This window comes from Arachis hypogaea, chromosome 1 (genome assembly GCF_003086295.3).
Source record: "Arachis hypogaea cultivar Tifrunner chromosome 1, arahy.Tifrunner.gnm2.J5K5, whole genome shotgun sequence".
Classification (NCBI taxonomy): domain Eukaryota; kingdom Viridiplantae; phylum Streptophyta; class Magnoliopsida; order Fabales; family Fabaceae; genus Arachis; species Arachis hypogaea.
Genome location: NC_092036.1, coordinates 34,237,354 through 34,256,662, shown reverse-complemented (window position 1 = coordinate 34,256,662; position 19,309 = coordinate 34,237,354). Strand labels below are relative to the sequence as shown.

The 19,309-nt window shown below is 39.0% G+C and overlaps 1 non-coding gene across 1 annotated transcript; it reads right to left on the bottom strand.

The window, feature by feature from the left end:
• Nucleotides 1–3,172: 3,172 nt before the first annotated feature.
• Nucleotides 3,173–3,280, bottom strand: LOC112716134 (small nucleolar RNA R71). The gene has a single exon (XR_003160182.1). It is a non-coding gene; the product is annotated as a small nucleolar RNA R71 (small nucleolar RNA).
• Nucleotides 3,281–19,309: the final 16,029 nt, after the last annotated feature.

The following is a 19,309-nucleotide window of genomic DNA, read 5'->3' as shown; positions in this document are numbered from 1 at the left end:
GAAGCTTCAATGCTCAGCCCAAGCACACACCAAGTGGGCCCGGAAGTGGATTTTTACGTCATTTACTCATATTTGTAAACCCTAAGCTACTAGTTCTCTATAAATAGGACCTTTTGCTATTGTATTTTTATCTTTGGATCACTTTAGATCTTCAGATCATCTTTGGATGACTAGTTCTTAGATCATGGGGGCTGGCCTCTCGGCCATGCCTAGACCTTGTTCTTATGTATTTTCAACGGTGGACTTTCTACACACCATAGATTAAGGTGTGGAGCTCTGCTATACCTCGAGTATTAATGCAATTACTATTGTTCTTCTATTCAATTCAGCTTATTCTTGTTCTAAGATATCACTTGTTCCTCAACTTGATGAATGTGATGATCCGTGACACTCATCATCATTCTCACCTATGAACGTGTGCCTGACAACCACCTCCGTTCTACCTTAGATTGAGTGGATATCTCTTGGATTCCTTAATTAGAATCTTCGTGGTATAAGCTAGAATTGATGGCGGCATTCTTGAGAATCCGGAAGGTCTAAACCTTGTCTGTGGTATTCTGAGTAGGATTCAAGGATTGAATGACTGTGACGAGCTTCAAACTCGCGATTGTGGGGCGTTAGTGACAGACGCAAAAGAATCACTGGATTCTATTCCGACATGATCGAGAACCGACAGATGAATAGCCGTGCTGTGACAGAGCGCGTTGAACATTTTCACTGAGAGGACGGGATTGTAGCCATTGACAACGGTGATGCCCAACATACAGCTTGCCATGGAAAGGAGTAAGAAGGATTGGATGAAGACAGTAGGAAAGCAGAGAGACGGAAGGGACAAAGCATCTCCACACGCTTATCTGAAATTCTCACCAATGAATTACATACGTATCTCTATCTTTATTTTATGTTTTATTCATCTTTTAGTTGTCAATCCTCCATAACCATTTGAATCCGCCTGACTGAGATTTGCAAGATGACCATAGCTTGCTTCATACCAACAATCTCCGTGGGATCGACCCTTACTCGCGTAAGGTTTATTACTTGGACGACCCAGTGCACTTGCTGGTTAGTTGTGCGAAGTTGTGATAAAGAGTTGAGATTGCAATTGAGCGTACCATGTTGATGGCGCCATTGATGATCACAATTTCGTGCACCAAGTTTTTGGCACCGTTGCCGGGGAGTGTTCGAGTTTGGACAACTGACGGTTCATCTTGTTGCTTAGATTAGGTATTTTTCTTCAGAATTTTTAAGAATGAATTCTAGAGTTTCAAGGTGATGTTTTTATCATCACCAAATCTGATTGATTCTCATCAATTTAGCTCTTGAATGTAATGTCCTGAGGAAGCTTGGCTAGCCATGTCTAATCTTTTTAGACTAAAGCTTTAGACTAACATTGCATGATTCCTGGAATTTTTATTAAAAATTTTGAATCTCTTTATTTTCTTTTCCATATAATTTTTGAAAAAGCACAAAAAATTTATAAAATATTAAAATCAAAAAAATATTTTATGTTTCTTGTTTGAGTCTAGTGTCTAATTTTAAGTTTGGTGTCAATTGCATGTCTTTAGTCTTCTAATTTTCAAAAATTACATGCATTATGTTCTTCATTGATCTTCAAGATGTTCTTGATGATTTCCTTGCTCTGATCTTTAAATTCTCTTGTCTTGAATGTTTTGTTGTTTCTTATATGCATTCTCAACTTGTTAGTATCAGTAGTATACAAGCTTCTAAGTTTGGTGTATTGCATGCATTGTTTATTTTGGGCGTTCAAAAGTGTGTCTTTTCTAGTCAATAATACAGAGAATTGAAGATTCAGAACATACAGCAGAGGAATCACACAGAAAAAGCTGGGCGTTCAAAACGCCCAGTGAAAAAGGAAAGATGGGCGTTCAAGGCACCTGGCTGGGCGTTTAACGCCCAAAAGGGTAGCATTTTGGGCGTTAAATGCCAGAATGGATACCATTCTGGGCGTTTAACGCCAGGATGGCACAAGAGGGAAGATTTTGTTTTTAATTCAAATTTTTTTAGTTTCCATAATTTTTCAAAATCAAATCTTTTTCAAATCATATCTTTTCAATCATATATTTTCAAAATCAATTTCTTTCATTTTTCAAAAATACTTGCTAACAATTAATGATTTGATTCAACATTTCAAGTATGTTGCCTTTTCTGTTGAGAAAGGTTTAATGTCTGAATCATATCTTTTAAATTTCTTGTTAGCCAAGTCATTAATTTTAAAAATCAAAATTTTTTTAAATTGTTTTTCAATGAAATCTTTTTAATCACATCTGTTTCAAAATAGTTTTCAATCATATCTTTTTGATTTTTAATTTCAAAATCACTTTATCTCTTTCCCAACTTTAATTTTCGAAAATCATCAATCAAATTTTCAAAATTTCTTTTAATTATTTTAAAATCTTCTACTTTATTTTCGAAAATTCTTCCCCTCTTCTCACATCCTTCTATTTATGGACTAACACTCCTCCTCAATGCACAATTCGAACTCAATCCCTCTTGATAAGTTCGAATTCTTCTACCTCCTCCTTCTATTCTTCTTTTCCTCTGACATCTCAAGGAATTTCTATACTGTGACATAGAGGATTCCATACTTTCTTGTTCTCTTCTCTTTCATATGAGCAGGAACAAAGACAAAAGCATTCTTGTTGAGGCTGATCCTGAACCTGAAAGGACCTTGAAGCGAAAGCTAAGAGAAGCTAAAGCACTACTCTCTGTAGAGGACCTAACAGAAATCTTCAAACTAGAAGAAGATATGGCAGCCGAAAACAACAACAATGCCAACAATGCAAGGAAGGTGCTGGGTGACTTTACTGCACCTACTCCCGACTTCTATGGAAGAAGAATCTCTATCCCTGCCATTGGAGCAAACAACTTTGAGCTTAAGCCTCAATTAGTTTCTCTAATGCAACAGAACTGCAAGTTTCATGGACTTTCATTGGAAGATCCTCATCAGTTTTTAGCTGAATTCTTGTAAATCTGTGACACTGTCAAGACCAATGGGATTGACCCTGAGGTCTACAGACTTATGCTATTCCCTTTTGCTGTAAGAGACAGAGCTAGGATATGGTTGGACTCACAACCTAAAGAAAGCCTGAACTCTTGGGAAAATCTAGTCAATGCCTTCTTGGCAAAGTTCTTTCCACCTCAAAAATTGAGTAAGCTTAGAGTGGAAGTCCAAACCTTCAGACAGAAGGAAGGTGAATCCCTCTATGAAGCTTGGGAAAGATACAAACAATTGATCAAAAAGTGTCCTTCTGACATGCTTTCGGAATGGAGCATCATAGGTATCTTCTAAGATGGTCTGTCTGAACTGTCCAAGATGTCATTGGATAGCTCTGCTGGAGGATCTCTTCATCTGAAGAAGACGCCTGCAGAAGCTCGAGAACTCATTGAAATGGTTGCAAATAACCAATTCATGTACACTTCTGAAAGGAATCCTGTGAACAATGGGACGAATCAAAAGAAAGGAGTTCTTGAGATTGATACTCTGAATGCCATATTGGCTCAGAACAAAATATTGACTCAGCAAGTCAATATGATTTCTCAAAGTCTATCTGGAATGCAAGCTGCACCAGGCAGTACTAAGGACGCTTCATCTGAAGAAGAAGCTTATGATTTTGAGAACCCATCAATAGAAGAGGTGAATTACATGGGAGAACCCTATGGAAACACCTATAATCTTTCATGGAGAAATCATCCAAATCTCTCATGGAAGGATCAACAAAGACCTCAATAAGGTTTCAACAACAATAATGGTAGAAGAAACAGGTTTAGCAATGGCAAGCCTTTTCCATCATCTTCTCAGCAACAGATAGAGAATTCTAAGCAGAGCCACTCTGACTTAGCAACCATGGTCTCTAATCTAATCAAAACTGCTTAAAGTTTCATGACTGAAACAAGGTCCTCCATTAGAAACTTGGAGGCACAAGTGGGTCCGCTAAGTAAGAAAATTACTGAACTCCCTCCTAGCACTCTCCCAAGCAATACAGAAGAGAATCCAAAAGGAGAGTGTAAGACCATCAACATGGCCAAAATTGGAGAGGAGGAAGAGGCAGTGATCGCCACTGAGGAAGACCTCAATGGACGTCCACTGGCCTCCAATGAGTTCCCTAATGAGGAACCATGGGAATCTGAGGCTCACATTGAGACCATAGAGATTCCATTGGATTTACTTCTGCCATTCATGAGCTCTGATGAGTATTCTTCCTCTGAAGAGGACGAAGATGTCACTGAAGAGCAAGTTGCTAAGTACCTTGGAGCAATCATGAAGCTAAATGACAAATTATTTAGTAATGAGACTTGGGAGGATGAACCCCCTTTGCTCACCAAAAAACTGGATGACTTGACTAGGCAGAGATTACCTCAAAAGATACAGGACCCTGAAACGTTCTCAATACCTTGTACATTAGGCACCATGACCTTCAAGAAGGCTTTGTGTGACCTAGGGTCAAGCATAAACCTCATGCCTCTCTCTGTAATGGAGAAGCTAGGGATCTTTGAGGTACAAGCTGCAAGAATCTCACTAGAGATGGCAGAAATTTCAAGAAAACAAGCTTATGGACTTGTAGAGGATGTTCTGGTAAAGATTGAAGACCATTACATCCCTACTGACTTCATAGTCTTAGAGACTGGGAAGTGCATGGATGAATCCATCATCCTTGGCAGACCCTTCCTAGCCACAGCAAAAGCTGTTATTGATGTTGATAGAGGAGAATTGATCATTCAAGTGAATGAAGAATCCCTTGTGTTTAAGGCTCAAGGATATCCCTCTGTAACCTCGGAGAGGAAGCATGAAGAGCTTCTCTTAAAATAAAGTCAAACAGAGCCCCCACAGTCAAACTCTAAGTTTGGTGTTGGGAGGCCACAACCAAATTCTAAGTTTGGTGTTGAACCCTCACATTCAAACTCTAAGTTTGGTGTTGGGAGGTTCCAACATTGCTCTGAGTATCTGTGAGGCTCCATGAGGGCCCACTGTCAAGCTACTGACATTAAAGAAGCGCTTGTTGGGAGGCAACCCAATGTTATATTTATCTATTTTCCTTTTGTTATTTTATGTTTTCTGTAGGTTGATGATCATGAGAAGTCACAAAATCAATTGAAAAAAGCAAAAATAGAATGAAAAACAGAAAGAAAAATAGCACACCCTGGAGGAAAACTTGCTGGCGTTTAAATGCCAGTGAAGGCAGCAAAATGGGCGTTTAACGCCCAATCTGATACCATTCTGAGCGTTTAACGCCAGAAAGGGGACCAGACTGGCGTTTAATGCCAGGAATGGGCAAGAAGCTGGCGTTAAACGCCAAAAAGGGGCAGCAGCCCGGTGTTTAACGCCAGGATTGGCAGAAAGGGCATTTTTGCACGCCACTTGGTGCAGGGATGAGTTATCCTTGACACCTTAGGATCTGTGGACTCCACAGGATCCCCACCTACCCCAACACTCTCTCTCTTCTTCACCCACTCACCAATCACCTTAATACCTCTTCCCCAAAAAACCCTCACCTATCAAATCCCACCATTCTCTTCACCACTCACATCCATCCTTCATAAAATCCCACATACCTCACCATCCAAATTCAAACCACTTTCCCTCCCAAACCCACCCATAACGGTCGAACCCTACCCCTCTCTCCACCCCTATATAAACCCTTCTTCACTCCTTCATTTTCACACAACCTAAACACTACTTCTCCCCTTTGGTCGAAACACAAAGCCCCCCATCCATCTCCTATCTTTCTTCTTCTTCTACTCTCTTCTTTCTTCTTTTGCTCGAGGACGAGCAAACCTTCTAAGTTTGGTGTGGTAAAAGCATTGCTTTTAGTTTTTTCATAACCATTTATGGCACCTAAGGCTTGAGAAACCTCTAGAAAGAGGAAAGGGAAGGCAAAAGCTTCCACCTCTGAGTCATGGGAGATGGAGAGATTCATCTCAGGGGGTGCATCAAGACCCCTTCTATGAAGTTGTGGCCAAGAAGAAGGTGATCCCCGAGGTCCCTTTCAAACTCAAAAAGAGTGAATATCCGGAGATCCGACATGAGATCCAAAGAAGAGGTTGGGAAGCTCTTACCAACCCCATTCAACAAGTCGGAATCTTAATGGTTCAAGAGTTCTATGCCAATGCATGGATCACCAAGAACCATGATCAAAGTGTGAACCCGGACCCAAAGAATTGGCTTACAATGGTTCGGGGGAAATGCTTAGATTTTAGTCCAAAAATGTAAGGTTGGCATTCAACTTGCCCATGATGCAAGGAAATGAACACCCCTACACTAGAAGGGTCAACTTTGATCAAAGGTTGGACCAAGTCCTCATAGACATTTGTGAAGAGGGCGCTCAATGGAAGAGAGATTCAAGAGGGAAGCCGGTTCAACTGAGAAGGCATGACCTCAAGCCCGTGGCTAGGGGATGGTTGGAGTTTATCCAACGCTCAATCATTCCCACTAGCAACTGGTCCGAAGTTACTATAGACTGGGCTATCATGATTCATAGCATCATGATTGGAGAGGAAGTAGAAGTTCATGAGGTTATATCCCAAGAACTTTATAAGGTGGCGGACAAGTCCTCTACCTTGGCAAGGTTAGCCTTCCCTCATCTCATTTGTCACCTCTGTAATTCAGTTGGAATTAACATAGAGGGAGACATCCTCATTGATGAGGACAAGCCCATCACTAAGAAGAGGATGGAGCAAACAAGAGATCCCACTCATGGACATGAGGAAATTCCTCATCATGAAATCCCTGAGATGCCTCAAGGGATGCACTTTCCTCCACAAAACTATTGGGAGCAAATCAACACCTCCCTAGGAGAATTGAGTTCCAACATGGGACAACTAAGGGTGGAGCACCAAGAACATTCCATCCTCCTTCATGAAATTAGAGAAGATCAAAGAATCATGAGAGAGGAGCAACAAAGGCAAGGAAGAGACATTGAGGAGCTCAAGCACTCCATAAGATCTTCAAGAGGAAGAACAAGCCGCCATCATTAAGGTGGACTCGTTCTTTAACTTCCTTGTTCTTTATTTTCCTATTTTTCGAAAAATATGCTTTATGTTTATCTATGTTTGTGTCTTTATTACATGATCATTAGTGTCTTAGTGTTTATGCCTTAAAGTTATGAATGTCCTATGAATCCATCACCTTTCTTAAATGAAAAATGTTCTTAATTGAAAAAGAGAAGAATTGCATGAATTTCGAATTTTATAACAGATTAATTATTTTGATGTGGTGGCAATACTTTTGACTTCTGAATGTATGCTTGAACAGTGCATATGTCTTTTGAATTTGTTGTTCAAGAATGTTAAAATTGTTGGCTCTTGAAAGAATGATGAAATAGGAGAAATGTTACTGAGGAACTGAAAAATCATAAAAATGATTCTTGAAGCAAGAAAAAGCAGTGAAAAGCTTGCAAAAAAAAAGAGAGTATATACGAAAAAAAAAAGAGAGAGAAAGAAAAAGAAAGAGCAAGCAGAAAAAGCCAATAGCCCTTTAAACTAAAAGGCAATGGTAAAAATAAAAAGGATCCAAGGCTTTGAGCATCAGTGGATAGGATGGCCTACAGGAATAACATCCTGGTCTAAGCGGCTAAACCAAGCTGTCCCTAACCATGTGCTTGTGGCGTGAAGGTGTCAAGTGAAAACTTGAGACTGAGCGGTTAAAGTCGTGATCCGAAGCAAAAAGAGTGTGCTTAAGAACCGTGGACACCTCTAATTTGGGACTCTAGAAAAGCTGAGTCACAATCTGAAAAGGTTCACCCAGTTATGTGTCTGTGGCATGGATGTATCCGGTAGTAATACTGGAAAATAGAGTGCTTTGGGCCACGGCCAAGACTCATGAAGTAGCTGTGTTCAAGAATCAACATACTTAACTAGGAGAATCAATAACACTATCTGGATTCTGAGTTCCTATAGAAGCCAATCATTCTGAACTTCAAAGGATAAAGTGAGATGCCAAAACTGTTCAGAGGCAAAAAGCTAAAAGCCCCGCTCATCTAATTAATACTGATCTTCATAGATGTTTTTGGAATTCATTGTATATTCTCTTCTTTTTATCCTATTTGATTTTCAGTTGCTTGGGGACAAGCAACAATTTAAGTTTGGTGTTGTGATGAGCGGATAATTTATACGCTTTTTGGCATTGTTTTTAGTATGTTTTTAGTATGTTTTAGTTAGTTTTTATTATATTTTTATTAGTTTTTATTTAAAATTTACTTTTCTGGACTTTACTATGAGTTTGTGTATTTTTCTGTGATTTCAGGTATTTTCTTGCTGAAATTGAGGGACCTGAGCAAAAATCTGATTCAGAGGCTGAAAAAGACTGCAGATGCTGTTGGATTCTGACCTCTCTGTACTCGAAGTGGATTTTCTGGAGTTACAGAAGCCCAATTGGCGCGCTCCCAATTGCGTTGGAAAGTAGACATCCTGGACGTTTCAGCAATATATAATAGTCCATACTTTGCCCGAGATTTGATGGCCCAAACCGGCGTTCCAAATCAGCTCAAGACTGCCTGGCGTTAAACGCCGGAACTAGCACAGAAATGGGAGTTAAACGCCCAAACTGGCACAAAAGCTGGCGTTTAACTCCAAGAAAAGTCTCTACACATAGAAGCTTCAATGCTCAGCCCAAGCACACACCAAGTGGGGCCGGAAGTGGATTTTTACGTCATTTACTCATATTTGTAAACCCTAAGCTACTAGTTCTCTATAAATAGGACCTTTTGCTATTGTATTTTTATCTTTGGATCACTTTAGATCTTCAGATCATCTTTGGATGACTAGTTCTTAGATCATGGGGGCTGGCCTCTCGGCCATGCCTAGACCTTGTTCTTATGTATTTTCAACGGTGGAGTTTCTACACACCATAGATTAAGGTGTGGAGCTCTGCTGTACCTCGAGTATTAATGCAATTACTATTGTTCTTCTATTCAATTCAGCTTATTCTTGTTTTAAGATATCACTTGTTCCTCAACTTGATGAATGTGATGATCCGTGACACTCATCATCATTCTCACCTATGAACGTGTGCCTGACAACCACCTCTGTTCTACCTTAGATTGAGTGGATATCTCTTGGATTCCTTAATCAGAATCTTCGTGGTATAAGCTAGAATTGATGGCGGCATTCTTGAGAATCCAGAAGGTCTAAACCTTGTCTGTGGTATTCTGAGTAGGATTCAAGGATTGAATGACTGTGACGAGCTTCAAACTCGCGATTGTGGGGCGTTAGTGACAGACGCAAAAGAATCACTGGATTCTATTTCGACATGATCGAGAACCGACAGATGAATAGCCGTGTTGTGACAGAGCGCATTGAACATTTTCACTGAGAGGACGGGATTGTAGCCAGTGACAACGGTGATGCCCAACATACAGCTTGCCATGGAAAGGAGTAAGAAGGATTGGATGAAGCAGTAGGAAAGCAGAAAGACAGAAGGGACAAAGCATCTCCATACGCTTATCTGAAATTCTCACCAATGAATTACATAAGTATCTCTATCTTTATTTTATGTTTTATTCATCTTTTAGTTGTCAATCCTCCATAACCATTTGAATCCGCCTGACTGAGATTTACAAGATGACCATAGCTTGCTTCATACCAACAATCTACGTGGGATCGACCCTTACTCGCGTAAGGTTTATTACTTGGACGACCCAGTGCACTTGCTGGTTAGTTGTGCAAAGTTGTGATAAAGAGTTGAGATTACAATTGAGCGTACCATGTTGATGGCGCCATTGATAATCACAATTTCGTGCACCAGTGGGTGACGCAGACGCGTGGGGGGTGTTTTTCCCACATGGCGTGGACGCGTCATCGACGCGGTCGCGTGGACCAATTTGTGCCAAAGGCAGCCTCCAGCCACACTTTCGCGTGACTCTCTGTTTCTTTTCTTCTCGTAGCCAGGGCACCTATGACGCGGACGTGTCAGTGACGCTGTCGCGTCGCGTGCCCTCTCTTCTTTCTTTTTTTTTATATATGCAGAATGCAAAATGTAATGAATGCCATGCAAAAATTCCAGGTACAATCAAAAAGTTAAAAACAGACTAAACTAAAAAAAAAAGAACGATCATACCATGGTGGGTTGTCTCCCACCTAGCACTTTTAGTTAAAGTCCTTAAGTTGGACATTTGGTGAGCTCCCTGTTATGGTGGCTTGTACTTGTATTCATCCAAAAATCTCCACCAATATTTGGAATTCCAATAGCCTCCGGGATCCCAAACTAGGCGCAAAAAGCCTCCAAGCAAGTTAAAGCAAGTGACAAGGCCCCAAGAGTGTTGATTTCTAGACTGAATTCCGGGGTCCCAAACCTTGCTTTTGCACCCGTCTTCTTGTTGAGCAATATTGTTCCATCCGGGTGGCAAGCAGTCTGAATTCTCACTGAAGCAGCCAAACAACTTCCTAGACCCATTCAGTTGAGCTCTACACCAACCTTTGCGTTTAAACTCAAAGCTTCCAACCATAATGATCCTTGCAGGATAAATCTTATCTCTGACCATCTTCTTCTTACTCTTAATGCCACAGAGAGCTCTAAGTTGACCATCCGTCTCCAGTAGCCCATATTCAAGTGGAATTAGAAAGCTAGGGGATATGAATTTTACCCACTAGAATGTTGTGAAGGATGATGGCAACTTAGGGGGAGGTATTTCTAATGAACATGCAAGCTCCACTCCCTTGTGCTCTTCTTCGACATCTTCCACCTCTTGGCAATCTTCGTCAATATCAACCTCTCCCTCTTGGTGGATTTCTTCCAATTCAATCTCTTCTTCAGTGTTCACCAAGGGTAAAGGAGGTTGTGCTTCTTCTTCTGTAATCTCCATGTCAAGTCCAATGGGAGAGGATTCAAATGTAGATAAGAATTCATTAATGATTGAATCCATCTCTTAATTGTCTCCTTCAAAGTCTTCAACCATGATATGCTTTGGAGGTTGTACACCTTCCTCACATCAGCTTCAATCATCTTTGAAGTATGCTCTATAACTTGACTTTCCCATGGAGGTTCAGCATCTCCTAAGTCTTCAACCACTGCCTCCTCTTCTTCTTCTTCAATAATTCCGGCTTCCTCCACTTGTTCCAATACAAAGCCATGTTCCTCATTGTCCTCTGGAGTTTCTAGTATCTCCTTCATACTACGTTCTTTATTAGATTGCCCACATGAAGCCATGGGGGTTCCTTGAGTATCCGAACGTCGGGAAGCTAATTGCTTTAACTTCTCCACTATTGCTTGCTCCAGTTGATGAAGGATTGCAGTACATTGTTTCATTGATTCTTCGAGGCTAACCTGTGATTCTGACTTTGATGGATATGGGTAATGTATATGGAGGAGTGGTGGTTTGTGGGAGTAATTGGATTGGTATTGGGGTGGTTCTATATATGGTTCATATGGCTCATAAAGTGGTTGGTATGGTGGTTGAAGGTTAGGGTCATATGGAGGTGAATGGCGGAAAGGGGCTCGTGAGTGTGGCGGTTCAAAGTTATGTTGAGAGGATGGTCTATAGGCACGGGGTGGGACTTGTTCGTAGTTACAAGGTTGTCCACCATATCTTTCAGCTGGGTTTGCATTGTAGAATGGTCGTTGTCCATGATATCTTGGAGGGTGTTGTTGCCTAAAGGGTTGATTAGATCCTCTTGGCTCCATCCATCCTTGATTGGTCTGACCTTGATGCATATTCCTGCTACGGTTTCTATTTCCTTCAACAACGTTAGAACCAAACTCAAAGCGAGAGGGGTGAGAATTCATAATAGTTATCAGAAATAAGGGGGAAAAAAGAGAAAACAAATAAACAAGTAAAATAAAAATATTTTTTTTTGAAAAATATTTACAATAACCAATAATAAGGCACACGTTTGCAATTCCTCGGCAACGGCGCCATTTTGACGTTAGGATTTTTGCCAGTAAAGAATTTCATAAAAATAGTCGCGTTGTAGATATAGTCTCTAAACCGACAGAAATCCCTTCGTACAAACGTTTTGGTTGTCACAAGTAACAAACCCCTTTAAAATTGATAACCGAGTATTTAAACCTCGGGTCGTCTTCTCAAGGAATTGCAGGGAGGTATGTTCTTATTATTGGCTATGAAAAAGGTAAAATTGGGGTTTTGGAAGTAAGGTGGGAATATGTTATATGACAAGTAAAATAAAATAATACTAATAAAATCTCTTGGCAAGGTATAAGAATTGGAAGTCCTATCCTAGTTATCTTTATCAATTGTGATGAGAATTGGATTTTTCTCCCACTTTGTTAACCTCTAACTATGAAGGTAAGTTAAGTGGATAAATTAATTCGAATCCTCAAGTCCTAGTCTTTCCTTGGGAAAGGCTAGAGTTATTGGAATATGAATTAATGAAATGAAGAAATCCAATTTTCAATCAACAATGGAGCTGATAACCTTAGGGTCACCAATTAATCAACCACAGCCAAGAATGTAAAAAGCTAAATTAAAATCATAAATATCTGGAATACCTTCAATTCATTCAAAGCAGTAAAATCTAACATGGAAAACATTCATAAGCCAATTGGGCAACAGGAAAATCCAAATTATTTATATAAATAAAAGACAGCAGTCATCAATCTAAAATATCTCAAATAACATTAATCAAGAAAATCAATCTAAACATGGAACATTGAAAAATAAATAAAAATAAAGAACCTGGGATTGAGAGTCACTCCTAAAACTAAGAGAAGTCCTAAATCCTAATCCTAAGAGAGAGGAGAGAACCTCTCTCTCTGAAAACTACATCTAAAAATATGAAAAGTGAATTATGAGAGCATAATTATGAATGGATGCATTCCCCCACTTTATAGCCTCTAATCTGTGTTCTCTGAGCCGAAAACTAGGTCAAAAACAGCCCAGAAGTCACTTCCAGCGCTTTCTGGTCCGTACAGGTCGCAGAAAAGTGACGCGGCCGCATGGCTCACGCGGTCGTGCGGGTTGCGTTCCTGCCAGGTCACGCGTCCGCGTGACTCACGTGTTCGCGTCTCCTGGCGTCGGGGCAGCTATGGCAAATTATATATCAAATCGAAGCCTCAGACGTTAGCTTTCCAACGCAACTGAAACCGCGTCGTTTGGACCTCTGTAGCTAAAGTTATAGCTGTTTGAGTGCGAAGAGGTTAGGTTGGACAGCTTAGCAATTTCTCCAACTTATTGTATTCCTTCCACTTTTGCATGCTTCCTTTCCATCCTCTGAGCCATTCCTGCCTTGTAATCTCTGAAAACACTTAACACACATATCAAGGCATCTAATGGTAATAAGAGAGGATTAATAATAAGCAAATATAAGTCCAAAGAAGCATGTTTTCAATCAAAGCACAAAATCAGGAAGGAAAATATAAAACATGCAAATAGTATGAATAAGTGGGTAAAGAGTTGATAAAAACCACTCAATTGAGCACAAGATAAACCATAAAATAGTGGTTTATCACGTGACATGCGCCACGTGCAGAAAACGCTGGAGGTGATTTCTGTGCTACTTTTGACCCAGTTTTCAGCCCAGAAAGCACATATCAGAGGTTGCAAAGTGAAGGAATCAAGTGGTCCCCATCCATCAATTGAAGACTTGATGATTGTTATAATTAATTTTGATTTAAATTTAAATTTGATTTTTAAATTAGGAAAAGATATTACTTAATTTTAGAAAATAGATTTTTCTAAAATTAATTAGGATTAGTTATAAAAAGGGATTCCATTAGTTAAATTTTCATGCCATCAGATTGGAACTCAGTACATTTTACCTGAATCCTTATTTTCTCTCAGGACCATGAGCAACTAAACCTCCGCTATTAATGTTAGGAGCTCTGTGTATTTGTATGGATTGATTTTATTGCTTTTTCTATTTTAATTCATGTATGAATTTATAATTTAGGAATTGTTTTCGCTCTTCATCTTATGAATTTGGGTGGAACGGAAGTATGACCCTCTTTCTATTTGAGTTCTTGTAAAACTTGGAAAAGCTCTTTACTTGAACAACAGCTTGAAAACATATTCTCCTAAATTTTAATTATCAGGATTTAACAGGATACGTCACATATAATCCTTTTATTTTTGGGTAATTAGAGTTTTGTGGCATATAAACTGGAATTTGATCATCACCCTCTAATTGGAATTAATTGACCAAGGAATTGGCTGTTGATGAATTTTAGAGGAGTCTAGAAAGGTCTAAGGAATTAGGGTCTAGTCACATATATTGCCATAAATTAAATCCTACATGATTAAAATAGTTAGTAAGAAAAGTTAATTCGGAAAAATAGATAACTCTAAAACCTTAACTGTTTTCTCCATATTTTATTTCCAAACCATTTACTTTACTATTTTAGTTTCTGTACGATTGTTTAGTGCTCTTTGAACATCTAACACTCTTTTCTGTTTGCCTGACTAAGCTCATCAATCAACCATTATTGCTTGATAAATCAATCCTCGTGGGATCGACCCTCACTCACCTGAGGTATTACTTGGTATGACCCGGTGCACTTGCCGGTTAGTCTGTGGTTGTTAAATCACCGCACCACAACCCAATGATTAATAGCCTAGTATTCTCTATTTTTCTAAATTATTTCTATTAGTTTTCTTTATAGTTAGTTCTTAATTAACTTATTTTTAATGATAGTGATCATGGACAGTGTTTAAACAGAGATAGAATGATGTAGAACAGAAAATAGAGCACCCTAGAGGATGCATCTCTCTGGCGTTAAACGCCAGAAAAAGGTGGGGTTTGGGCATTTAAACGCCCATGGAGGCAGACAGCCTGGCATTGAATGCCAACCAGGGAACCTGGTTGGGCGTTCAAATGCCCAAGAGAGGAAGCAAGGCCAGCACTGAACGCCAGCCAGGGGAGCCTGGCTAGGCGTTCAACGGCCCATATGAGCAAGCAACCTAGTGTTGAACACCAGAATGGGTGCCATTCTAGGCGTTGAACGCCCAGCAAGTATGGGCAGCAGCGTTAAACGCTAGAATGCAGCCATTCTGGGTGTTTAACGCCAGTAAGACAGCAAGGGAGGTAATTTCCAAAACCTTATCTCTTCTTTATTCAACCTATCTTTTTAAATTTCAATTTTGAAATTCAATTATTTTAAAATAATTTCAAATCTTTTTCAAAACATCATATCTTTTTTAACTAGTTTTCAAATTCTTTCAAAATCTTTTCTTATCTTTAGTGATTCGTGTTCATATCTTTTATTAAACTTTAAAATCTTTTTCATACTTCTTATCTTATCTTTATATCTTTTATATATTTTTCATATCTTTTTTCTTATCTTTCAAGTTTAACAACTTATCTTTTTCTATCTTTTTCAAAACTTCTTTATCTTTCTTTTAAGATTGAATTCGAAAATCCCTCCCCCCTCCTCCCTATATATAACCGTGCTCCCCTCTCACTTAGTCACCACCTCCCCATTCAAATTCTCTTCTTCTATTTTCTCTTCCTTCACTTTCTTCTTCTTCCTTTCTTACCTTTTGCTCGAGGGTGAGCAAACCTTTTAAGTTTGGTCTGGAAGGAACCCTTTTCTCTCTTTGAGATTCAAATCCCATGGCTCCAAAAAGTGGCAAGACCGCTCCAAAAAATAAGAAATAAGATGACCCAACAGTTGTTTTTTCAAACCTGTTAGATTCTACACCAAGCAACATGAAGAACATTATCACAAAATAATAAGTAAGAGGCCAGTGATCCTTGAGGTCAGATTCGAATTAGGAGAAGATGAATACCCAGATATTCAAGAGCAAATTTGAAAGAGAGGCTGGAAAATTCTAGCCAATCCTGAGATCACTGTTGGATTCAACATGATCCATAAATTCTATGCAAATCTGTGGATGACAGATAAGCAAAAGAAAGATGGAATAACATTCCATACTTTTCGCACTATGGTCAGGGGTAGATCATCTATTTTTATCTGGATAGGGTGAGAGAGATCTTTAAATTACCCTTACAAAGGGATGACCCTGATTCCTACAATAGAAGGGTGGTAGCCAACCTTAAGCTAGATCAAGTCCTAGAGAACATCTGCCTGCCTGGAACTCAATGGATTGAGGATGCAAAAGGCAAACCAAACCAGCTGAAAAGAATGAACCACAAGCCAATAGCTAGAGGATGGCTAAACTTTATTGGGCGTTCTATACTCCTTACTAGTAACCACTCTGAAGTCACTATTCAGAGAGATGTGATGATTCACTGCATCATGATGGGGAATGAGGTAGATGTTCACCAAATAATCCCCCGTGAGATGTACAAGTTGGCAAACAGGATGTCTACTCATGCCGTGCTAGCCTATCCAAACCTTATCTTTCGCCTATGCCAAGAGGCTAGAGTCCTGCTTCATGTAGACACATTTATTCCAGTGGAAAGACCAATCACCAAGCAGGTGATGGAAAGCTCCAAGATACTAGAGGATCATCCCAAAAGGAAGGCACCTGAGCCTCCCCAAGAGATCCCTCTAATTGAATATTGGGATCAGTTGAAAGCATCTGTGATGCAACTGCAAGCCACCTTGGATCAACTAAGAGAGGAGCAGAAAGATTAGACTAGCATGATTTGCAAACTAGTCAGAGAACAAGAGAAGCAGGGGCGTTAGATAGAGGAGTTGAAGCGCCAAAAGCTCTCCCCTGAAGAGCCCAACCCCCCTTAAGCTTGAGGTTGTTGAGTTTCAGCCCTGTGACTATTCCAATTCCTATTTTTCATATTTCTGTTATTCTAATTCCTATGTCTCATATTTAGGGTTATATGATCACTAGTAGTGTTTAAGTTTCTATTTTAATTTTTTTTCTATCTTTTAAATTAACAGTTGCATAAGCATTAGTAACAATTGAATTTTATTTTCCAATTAGCTATAAAATATTCTTCTTATCATCATTAAACATGAATAAAGTAGTGACTTTTTTTAGAAAATTATTAGAGATGCATAAATTTTTGAGTTTCATAATAAGAATAATCAATTATCTTGATGTGGTGGCATTGCTTTTGTTTTCTGAATGTATGAATAAACAGTGCAAATTTGAAGTTGGAATTTTAGAATATTAGCTCTTGAAAGAATGATGAAAAAGGAGAAATATTATTGGTAATCTGAAAAATCTATAAATTGATTCTTGAAGTAAGAAAAAGCAGCAAAAAGTAAGATGCAATAAAAAGAAAAAAATTCATGCAAAAAAAAAGCAAAAGAGAAATAAAAAGCAGAAAAAGCCAATAGCTCTTTAAACCAAAAGGCAAGAGCAAAACGTCATTAACCCTTTAAACCAAAAGGCAAGGGTAAAAGGATCCAAGGCTTTGAGAATCAATGGTTAGGAGGGCCTAAAAGGAGTAAAATCTTGGCCTATGCACTTCAAATGGACAATGTCCCTAACTATATGCTTGTGCTGTGAAGGTGTCAAGTAAAAAGCTTGAGACTGAGCAGTTAAAGTCATAATCCAAAGCAAAAAGAGTGTGCTTAAAAACACTGGACACCTTTATCTAGGGATTATAGCAAAGTTGAATCACAATCCAAAAGGGTTCACCAGTTAAGTGTCTGTGGTATTTATGTATCCGGTGGTAATACTGGAAAACAAAGTGCTTAGGGCCACGGCCAAGACTCTAAAAGTTGTGTTGAAGAATCAAAAAGAACTGAACTAGGAGAGTCAATAATATCATCTAGATTCTAAGTTCCTAAAGAGACTAACACTTTTGAGTTTCAATAGATAGTGAGATGCTAAAACTATTCAGAAGCAAAAAGCTATTAAGTACCGCTCATCTAATTGAAACTGAGCTTCATTGAAAACTCAGAGATTTATTGTATCTTACTCTTCTTTTTATCCTACTTTGTTTTTAGTTGCTTGGGAACAAGCAACAGTTTAAGTTTGGTATTCTAATGAGCGGATATTTTATACGCTTTTTGGCATCATTTTCATATAGTTTTTAGCATGTTTTATTTAAGTTTTATTATATTTTCATAGGTTTTAGTGTAAAATTCACATTTTTAGATTCTACTTTGAGTTTTTGTGTTTTTATGCAATTTTAGGTATTTTCTGGCTGAAATTTAGGAACTGGAGCAAAAGTCTTATTCAGAGACAGAGAAAATGTTATAGATGCTGTCAGGATCTGACCTCCTTGCATTCAAAAGTACTTTTCTTGAGCTACAGAAGTCCAAATGGAGCGTTCTCAACAGATATAGAAATCTAACATTCAGAGCTTTCCAACAATGTATAATAGTTCATACTTTGCTTTAGAATTGAAGGCCCAAAACTAGCATTCAACGCCAGCCTCCTGCTCTATTCTGGCATCCAACACCCAAAGGAGAAGAGACCAGAGTCTGACGCCCTAGAAGCATCCCCTAGCTAGCGTTCAATGCCCTAGAGGCCTCCTAGCATGTGTATCTCAATCAAGCTCAGTCCAAACACTCACCAAGTGGGTCCCAGAAGTGGATTTTGGCACTAAAAGACTGCTTTACCCTTCTTATGTAATCCTTAGTCATTAGTCTAGTATTTATTTGAGAACTTTTACATCTTTTATAGAATTTATGCCATATTTTCGAATTCTATATTGTATTTTCTGTCAGTATGAGTTTCTAAACCTCCTAGGTTGAGGGGAGGAGCTCTGCTGAGTTTTATGGATTAATAAAGTACTACTGTTCTATCTCACTATGTGTTTGATTCTCTATTTTAAGACGTATATCCGTTCTTCATCATTATGAATGCGCTGAACCATCACAAGGTTATCTCATTCTACAGTGGTTCAGAGTGAGTCTTTCATCGGACAATGATGAACCACTAGTTGGATTATACATCTCCTAGACGGCCAATCCACAACTTCGTTGGGGACTTCTCGAGACACCAGTTCAGCCGAGGCATGGGGAGATTAGAGTCTTTATGGTAGAGGCTAGAACCAAAGGCATAGCATTCTCTGATTCGGAAGATTCGACCTTGTCTGTGGCGTTTTGAGTAGGATCACTAGGGAGAATGAACTGCAGGAGTTTCACCCTCAATCAGAATAGATCCGCACTAACCCTGGGGTTCAGATTTGGAGGAACATTAGCGACCTTGTAAGAAAGGTGTTGATCACATATAGCCTGCCATAGAAGAAATCATTCAGAGTTGAAGTACACAGTAAGATAAAATTGGGCTAATCTTAGTATTTTCTGGAATCTTACATCTAACCTAGGGTTTTACATAATACTACATAATGGTTATTTTAAAATAAAACACATCTCAAATATGGTGGTCCAAACCTCTTGAACTTCCCTCCGGCCAATTTAAATTTTGACCAATTTCATTTGATGTTCAACTTAGATTTTCATACAAATTGGGATAAAACTCCTTCTTTAGAATTCGTGCTAGAGCTTTTTCTAAAGAATCAA